The 8,333-nt window shown below is 51.4% G+C and overlaps 2 non-coding genes across 2 annotated transcripts; both read left to right on the forward strand.

The window, feature by feature from the left end:
* Nucleotides 1-4,246: 4,246 nt before the first annotated feature.
* Nucleotides 4,247-4,439, forward strand: LOC141197885 (U2 spliceosomal RNA). The gene has a single exon (XR_012269908.1). It is a non-coding gene; the product is annotated as a U2 spliceosomal RNA (small nuclear RNA).
* Nucleotides 4,440-5,548: 1,109 nt separating this feature from the next.
* LOC141198422 (U2 spliceosomal RNA) lies at nt 5,549-5,739 on the forward strand. The gene has a single exon (XR_012270373.1). It is a non-coding gene; the product is annotated as a U2 spliceosomal RNA (small nuclear RNA).
* Nucleotides 5,740-8,333: the final 2,594 nt, after the last annotated feature.

An 8,333-nucleotide genomic window follows, 5' to 3' on the forward strand; every position in this document is an offset into this window, starting at 1 on the left:
CCGAAGCAGAAGAAAAAGTCAAAGGAGGGTAAGAGTTCTGTCACCCCTCTCTCGATCCCTCCCCCTGCCACCCCCGTCCAATTCCCCCCCACCCCGGCCACCCCTGCTGAGGATTCCACTTCCTCTTCCTCCTTCCCCTACTCCTCAGCAGGTGTCCTTTCCCCTGCCCCGGCAGCCACTCTCCCTCCCCAGACCATGGTAGCGGTGGAATTAACCTTTCCTCCACCCGCCGCTATCTATTCCGAGGAGGATTTTCCCCTTCTTGTCTCCCCAGTTCCAACCCGGGGAAAGAGGAAGGTGGAGGACAGCCCTGCTACTGAATCCTCCAAAAAGAAGATTCTGGATTTCGTAGGCGAAAAGGAGGATACCCTCCCTGAGCCAGAAAAGATGGAGCACATGGTTGAGACCCTGGTGGCCGAGCCAGAAGAGGAGGAACTGGTGGTCGCCGAGATCGAGGCCGCGCTGCTTGACCAGATGGAGGAAGAGGGCCTGCTGGTGATCCCGTCACCAGCAGTCAACACCGACGAGGGACCACCCGACCGGAGTGGTAACTAAGGTGTATTGCCTGCGCTAACTTTTTCTTTTTTCCCTACATGATGGCTAATATTAACTTATTTTCCATTAATGTCAGGAGCATCAAGGACAAGTTCAGACGTCAGACTATTTATGCCTTCCTTACTTCCCAGTTGTGTGATGTTTATATGTTGCAGGAATGTTCCCTTCCCTCCTCTAGGTCCTTCAAACATCTGGCCAGGGAGTGGTCCCACGGTCCATCCTACTGGTCCGGTGGGGGTGACTGCAAGTCTGCGGGGGTCGCAATTCTGATCAGGGGGGGCGCATTCACGCTTGAGTCCGTCCAGGAGCTCATCTGCGGCAGGGCTCTTGTTGTAGATGGCAACTGGGCGGGAGAACCTGTCAGGTTCATCAACGTGTATGCGTCCCCACTGAAGAATGAGCGTTTGGAGCTTTTCCAGACCCTGCGGCTTCAGCTTGCCACCACCAGGACCTTAGTGATGGCCGGGGATTTCAACTGCCCCATCGAGGAGGATGGTCGTAGTTCTGGCACATCTGCCAAGTTGGACATCACGTCCAAGCTGCTCATCGAGATGGTAACCGAGGCCTCTCTTCAGGACGTGGTGGGCTCCATGGGGAGAGGCTCCACGAACTATTCGTGGAGCCGACCCGATGGCTCACTCCGCTCCAGGATTGACTTTGTGTTCACCTCTCGGGCAGTCAGGCAGAGTAGGCACTCGATGGTCTCCTGCTTCTTCTCCGACCACAGAGCCATTCACTTACAAGGTGTCCTCGGCGACGGTTTTCCGTCCGGCCCCGGCTCCTGGAAGCTGAATTGTGCTCTGCTGGCTCAGGATGAAGTCATGGAGGAGCTGAGAGCAGCCTACGCAATGTGGCAGTCCTACAAGGGTAGCTTCCAAACAGTCTCTGATTGGTGGGAATATGTTAAACTTGAGTTTCGCTGTTTCTTTCAGGCCAAGGGTCGACAACAGGCGTGTGAGAAGAGGAGGGACTTCAGAGGGCTGCAGCGCGAGCTGCGGTCGCTGCAGGACCTTCTTCACTGCGGCTGGGACGTGAGGGAGGAGCTGGAGGAGACCAAGAAGAGCCTGAAAAGGCACTTTGAGGAGGAGTCCAAGCGAATCGTCTTCCGTTCCAAAGTGGAGAATCTGGAGAAGGGTGAGAAATGTAACTCATTCTTTTTCAGGAAACTTCATGCCGGTCACACGCCCCTGAACGAGCTGCGAGACGAGAGCGGAAACATGCGACGTGGGAAGGAGGACGTGATGAGGGTCGTCAGCGACTTCTACAGCGAACTCTACTCCCACAAGACTACCGACCCCGACGCTGCTAAGTTCCTGTCAGGTATCACTAACCATCTTGATCCTGCAGGCACGGCAGCCTTGGACAAACCTCTGATGGTGGGCGAATTGCTCTCTGCCGCTAAATCCTTTAGGACCGGCAGGACCCCGGGCAGTGATGGTCTTCCAGCGGAGCTCTATGTAGCGCTGGGAGACCTCATCTGTCCGGACCTGTTGGACCTGTACGAGGAGATGGTGGTGGAGGGTAGAATGCCTCCATCTTTGAGGGAAGGAATGGTCACGATCCTGTACAAGCGGAAGGGAGAGAGGTGCGACCTGAGGAATTGGCGTCCCATCACTCTGCTCAACGTGGACTACAAGATCCTGGCCAAGACGATGGCGACACGACTTAAGACGGTCATCGGACGGATCATCCACCCGGACCAGACCTGCGGCATCCCTGGACGTCGCATCGCAGACAGCCTCGCTCTCGTGCGGGACACGGTCGAGTACATCAAGGTCCGCCGCGCACACGCGGCCCTGGTCTCCTTGGATCAGGAGAAGGCCTTCGACCGGGTTTCCCACGAGTTCATGGGCCGAGCTCTGCACCGGTTAGGTTTGGGTAACATGTTTTGTTCGTATGTCCGTCTGATGTATTTTGATATCCACAGCTCGGTGTTGGTGAACGGCTGGAAGACTGACCCCTTCCCTGTCCTCTCTGGGGTCAGACAAGGCTGCCCTCTATCACCTCTTCTTTTTGTTTGTGTTATAGAACTCTTCGCAGAGGCTATCCGGCAGAATGGAGAGATCAGAGGGATCACCGCACCGGGTCCGGGACGACACGAGGTCAAGTGCTCGCTCTACATGGACGACGTCACCGTCTTCTGCGCTGATCGTGGTTCAGTCGACGCCCTCGTCCAGACGTGTGAGAGGTTCGGCCGGGCTTCAGGGGCCAAAGTCAACTGCAGGAAGTCGGAAGCCATGCTCTTCGGGGATTGGCAGCCGGCCTCCTCCGCCCCCTTCCCCTTCAACATTCAACCGGATTTCCTCAAGGTGCTGGGAGTCTGGTTCGGGAAGGAAGGAGCGGCCCTCAAGTCCTGGCAAGAACGCTTGGCCAAGGTGAAGCAACGGATCGGACTCTGGAGCCTCAGACACCTCACTTGTGAGGGTAAGGCACTCGTCCTGCGTAATGAGGTCCTGCCCGTCTTGCAGTACACGGCGCAGGCCTGGCCCCCACACGTCACTGTGTGCAGGGCCATTACCAGGACAGTGTTTCACTTTGTCTGGGGATCCAAGATGGACAGAGTCAGGCGGGCCGTCATGTACAAGGAGCCTCGCAAGGGTGGGAAGGGCGTTCCAGATATCCCCACCCTCCTGCGATCCTCTTTTGTGTGTGATTGTGTCCGCCGGACTTTGCAAGTCAAGAATGGCTCCGCGGGCAGGTCCATGTCTCGCTTCTTCCTGCTTCCTCTTTGGAGGTGACTCGGCTGGGACAAGTGGGACAGCTCCTTCCCCTACAACTGGACGACGCCATGGTTCTACGGAGACGTCGTTCGATTTGTGGGGGAGCATCAACTGGAGGGACTCAAGCCCGACTTGTGGAAGCCCAAAACTATCCACAAGCTAATCAGAGCCAAGGATGACGTGGAGAACATCACAGGACTTCACCAGGACACGCTGGAGACTGTGTGGACAAATGTGTCGTCTGACAGGCTGACCAACGGGCACAAGGACTTGTCGTGGATGGCAATTCAGGGCGGACTGCCCGTCCGGTCATTCATGCATGCCCGGAACCTGTGCAATACCCGGTACTGCCCAAGGTGCCCCTTCGTGGAGGAAACATCTTTGCACACTTTTTGGGACTGCGGATTTGCACAGCGCCTATTGACTGCACTTGAGGACGACCTGAGGAACTCTGTCCCCAGGGCGAGCCTATCGCACCATTCTGTGCTTTACGGACTCTTCCCTGGGGTTCATACCGTCGGAGCCATCCAGGAGGCTTGGCGCCTTATGAACTGCTTCAAGGATGCCGTTTGGGTCGCCAGGAAGCGGCTCATCTTGAGGAGGGAGAGGATGTCCATCCAGGACTGCCGCAGGCTGATCCACAGCCTGCTCAGAGACTATTTCATCATGGACGGTCCGGAGGACGAGGATGAGGACTAAACCCCTCCTCCCCCTCTCCCCTTATGTGTCTTGTCTTTCAATAAAGCTTCGGGCCTGTGAATTTCCCCTCCCCATCCCCTTTTTCCCAATCCCCATCCCTTATCACAGTTCGTCGTACTGTATTGATTGACATGCTTTTTCTTTCAGATTGAGTGTTTTGTGTAGCATAGGGGTGTGATGTGTCTAGTTAGTGCGTCGTATCCTCATGCTATGTAAATATGATGTAGAATTCTGTGTGTACTGGGCTGCGGCACTGTACACTGTCTGTTAACTTATTTTTTGTGCTAATAAAAGATATATTCAATCAAAAAATCTGTTCTTATCAGTTTAATATCTGATACGTCCCCTATCTGGGGACCATATATTAAATGGATTTTTAGAACAGGGAGATGGAAAAAGAGCTTGCTCTGTCCACTCCACACATTGACCTGGTATTGCAGTATCTCCAGGACCGGTGCACCCCTTCTTTAATGCAGTTTCTAAAATCAGAAAGTATTGAATTCAATGTTTTTTGTTCATTTTGCTTGTTTGTCGGATTTTGGGATGGACTCTTTGGCTTTGCTTTTCTTCTCCTCATTGGATTTTTCATGTTCAAAGTTGCAGAAGCCAGATGACAAGCTCATTTTGGTTCAACTTCAGCAACTGTGCATTGCATTGCCATGTAATGTAACGCAATGCTATCTTTCTAGCTCTCCCTCTTTACTTCCTTTTGGATAAACAGACATATTAGGCAAGCATTTTGGAGCTTTCACCTAAATAACTACAGGTGGTGAGATAAGCTGCACAATATAATTGACCTTTCAGTATATTGTTGCACACACACCATCTATTTAGCAAATGCCCTTGTTATCAACAGCAGCCTTTTAAACTCACCTGAGCTAACAGGTATGTGCGCTGGTTACTCTGCTGCGCTTAAAATTTCTTTTTTGGTTTGCTACAATGCCTTTTCTGAAACGTTGTCTCCCTCTGCTGGAACACTGACTTCTTTCAATTAATGCCTGCAGACTATAAAAGAGAACCCAACCCAAAAAGTTTGGTTGATTAGTCTGTGGCATTCTGTTAAACTGTTGCTTATGGTGGTCTCTGTGAGCTTCTCAGCGACATTCAGCCAGCCAGGTATCCTGCCTGCAGTAGATGGAATGTGGCAATGGAACGCTGGCTGCGCGTGTCATAATAGGCTCTGAGCCTTTATATACCTGCGCACAGCAGCAGCCACCTTCAGTCTGCTGCTGGACAGCCAGCAGCAGCAGGAGAGGTAAGTAATCAGCAGCCCTCCTGCTAAGGGTAGACAGCTGCTCGTTCCACCCCACCCCCCGCCTTAATTGGTTCTCCTCCCTTCCAACGGTGTTGAGGCGGGTGGGAACAGCAGGGGGTGAGGGTGCTGTGTTTAAAGAGGTGGAGTTATGCAGATCTAAAACGCGTGGATTGCAGCAGCAGCAAGCCGAAAAGTGCAGGCATGTAAGGGATCTAGAGGTTGACAACATGTCTTCTTAACGGGAGTCCAGGAGCTCATCTCCACAAATGGACTCTTCAGGATCCTTGGGTGGCTCCGTAGTTCGAAACCAGTTCTGGTTATCGCTTCTCGGCCTTTTGGCTAAGATCAAGTGTAGTATCTGTTCTTATCAGTTTAATATCTGATACGTCCCCTATCTGGGGACCATATATTAAATGGATTTTTAGAACAGGGAGATGGAAAAAGAGCTTGCTCTGTCCACTCCACGCATTGACCTGGTATTGCAGTATCTCCAGGACCGGTGCACCCCTTCGTTAATGCAGTTTCTAAAATCAGAAAGTATTGAATTCAATGTTTTTTGTTCATTTTGCTTGTTTGTCGGATTTTGGGATGGACTCTTTGGCTTTGCTTTTCTTCTCCTCATTGGATTTTTCATGTTCAAAGTTGCAGAAGCCAGATGACAAGCTCATTTTGGTTCAACTTCAGCAACTGTGCATTGCATTGCCATGTAATGTAACGCAATGCTATCTTTCTAGCTCTCCCTCTTTACTTCCTTTTGGATAAACAGACATATTAGGCAAGCATTTTGGAGCTTTCACCTAAATAACTACAGGTGGTGAGATAAGCTGCACAATATAATTGACCTTTCAGTATATTGTTGCACACACACCATCTATTTAGCAAATGCCCTTGTTATCAACAGCAGCCTTTTAAACTCACCTGAGCTAACAGGTATGTGCGCTGGTTACTCTGCTGCGCTTAAAATTTCTTTTTTGGTTTGCTACAATGCCTTTTCTGAAACGTTGTCTCCCTCTGCTGGAACACTGACTTCTTTCAATTAATGCCTGCAGACTATAAAAGAGAACCCAACCCAAAAAGTTTGGTTGATTAGTCTGTGGCATTCTGTTAAACTGTTGCTTATGGCGGTCTCTGTGAGCTTCTCAGCGACATTCAGCCAGCCAGGTATCCTGCCTGCAGTAGATGGAATGTGGCAATGGAACGCTGGCTGCGCGTGTCATAATAGGCTCTGAGCCTTTATATACCTGCGCACAGCAGCAGCCACCTTCAGTCTGCTGCTGGACAGCCAGCAGCAGCAGGAGAGGTAAGCAATCAGCAGCCCTCCTGCTAAGGGTAGACAGCTGCTCGTTCCACCCCACCCCCCGCCTTAATTGGTTCTCCTCCCTTCCAACGGTGTTGAGGCGGGTGGGAACAGCAGGGGGTGAGGGTGCTGTGTTTAAAGAGGTGGAGTTATGCAGATCTAAAACGCGTGGATTGCAGCAGCAGCAAGCCGAAAAGTGCAGGCATGTAAGGGATCTAGAGGTTGACAACATGTCTTCTTAACGGGAGTCCAGGAGCTCATCTCCACAAATGGACTCTTCAGGATCCTTGGGTGGCTCCGTAGTTCGAAACCAATTCTGGTTATCGCTTCTCGGCCTTTTGGCTGAGACCAAGTGCTTCACAGCAGGAGGTTTCAGTTGAAGGGCACTCAGGTACCCCTCTCCTTGGCCTGGCAGGATCGTCCACTTCGGTGGGCTTCACCTGCCTGCTGCTATTAGGGAGAGGGATTAGTCCTAGGGTAACGGGCAGCGATCCCCCAGCCTTCAGGTGCTTTATCTCAAAGCTCTGAAGGCGCAGATTGCAGGCGGTTGCAATTTGCATTTTGTTGCGCCATACCATGGAGGTTGACCCCAACCTCGTGCCTCTATATGCGAGGCTTAAGAACACCATAATGGTCCGCTTTACGGCTGGTGGTTCCGATATGCGGAATCTGGGATATGTAGTCCAGGACGTGCTTGAGAAACTGCTCCACGTCAGAACCAACGAAATCCTTTCTATCCAGGATTATCCTCGACGTGGAGATTATGATGTAACCTTTACTGGCGAAGGTATTTTCAAAGATGTTTTGTCCAGAGTTAAGTCGGTAGAAAATAGCCCTGGTCTAAAAGGGATTCAGATCATCGAGCACGTCCTGGATGAGGTAAAGATGGTGGTTGTGAAAATCTTCTCACCCTTCATAACAGCACCAGAGGTTATTTCCTTTTTGTCAGTTTATTTTAAAAGTGTGAAATTGATTGGGAAAGTGTTGAATGAGTTTAACATCTGGACCTCAAAATGGAAGTTTTTAGTAAAATGTGAAAGAGACCCTAAATTCCCTGGAGGTGTGAGACTTCCTCCAGCTCGATTTAAAATAGGGCAAACTAATGGGGATTTTTTTTTCTCAGGAATGCCACTTTTCTGTAGGTATTGTGGTCTCTATGGGCACTCTAAGGATAGTTGTGGTGCCACTTGTAGAAATTGTGCCAGTACTGAACATGACACAAAGGAGTGCCCAAATGAAAAAAAATGCTCTTTTTGTCGGACACCTGGTCATTTCTATTTTTCTTGCCCTCACAGGTTCAGAGAGGATGAACAAAAACAAAAGGAGAAGTCCAAGACATCCGGGAATGGACGGGCCAATCAGACCACCCCTCAGGAGGAGGAACAGCAACCTGGAGCCTCGGGAGGTGATAAGGGCGCTTCGACTAGTAACAATCCCTCCGAGTCAATGACAGGTAACTCACAGGAGCCCAGGAGCTGGCTGAAAGACCATAAGGAGGCTAAAAGGAAGGCTGAGAAAGATCATAAAGGGGCGGTCGGTAAGGCCAAAAAAGAACGCCAAAAGGCTGACACCGAGCCCAAAATTCCCACTGGGTCTCACGAGAGCGAGGGCGGTACGTGGCATTTGGTGAGGTCTCATAATAAGAAAAAGAATGGTTCCGTGGAGGTGGCTAATAGGGAGGAGATGGATACATCCCCTCACGGGGGTGTAGACTCTGGAATCCCGAGGTCCCGGGGCTCTGCTGCCCCAGGTGGGGCCCCGAACCTGGCTGCCTCCGGGGACTCTGAGGCTCCGCCATGTGCGCAGC

The sequence above is a fragment of the Phyllobates terribilis genome, unplaced genomic scaffold (genome assembly GCF_046119375.1).
Source record: "Phyllobates terribilis strain yellow unplaced genomic scaffold, ASM4611937v1 Scaffold_94__1_contigs__length_6153435, whole genome shotgun sequence".
In the NCBI taxonomy this organism is placed as follows: Eukaryota; Metazoa; Chordata; class Amphibia; order Anura; family Dendrobatidae; genus Phyllobates; species Phyllobates terribilis.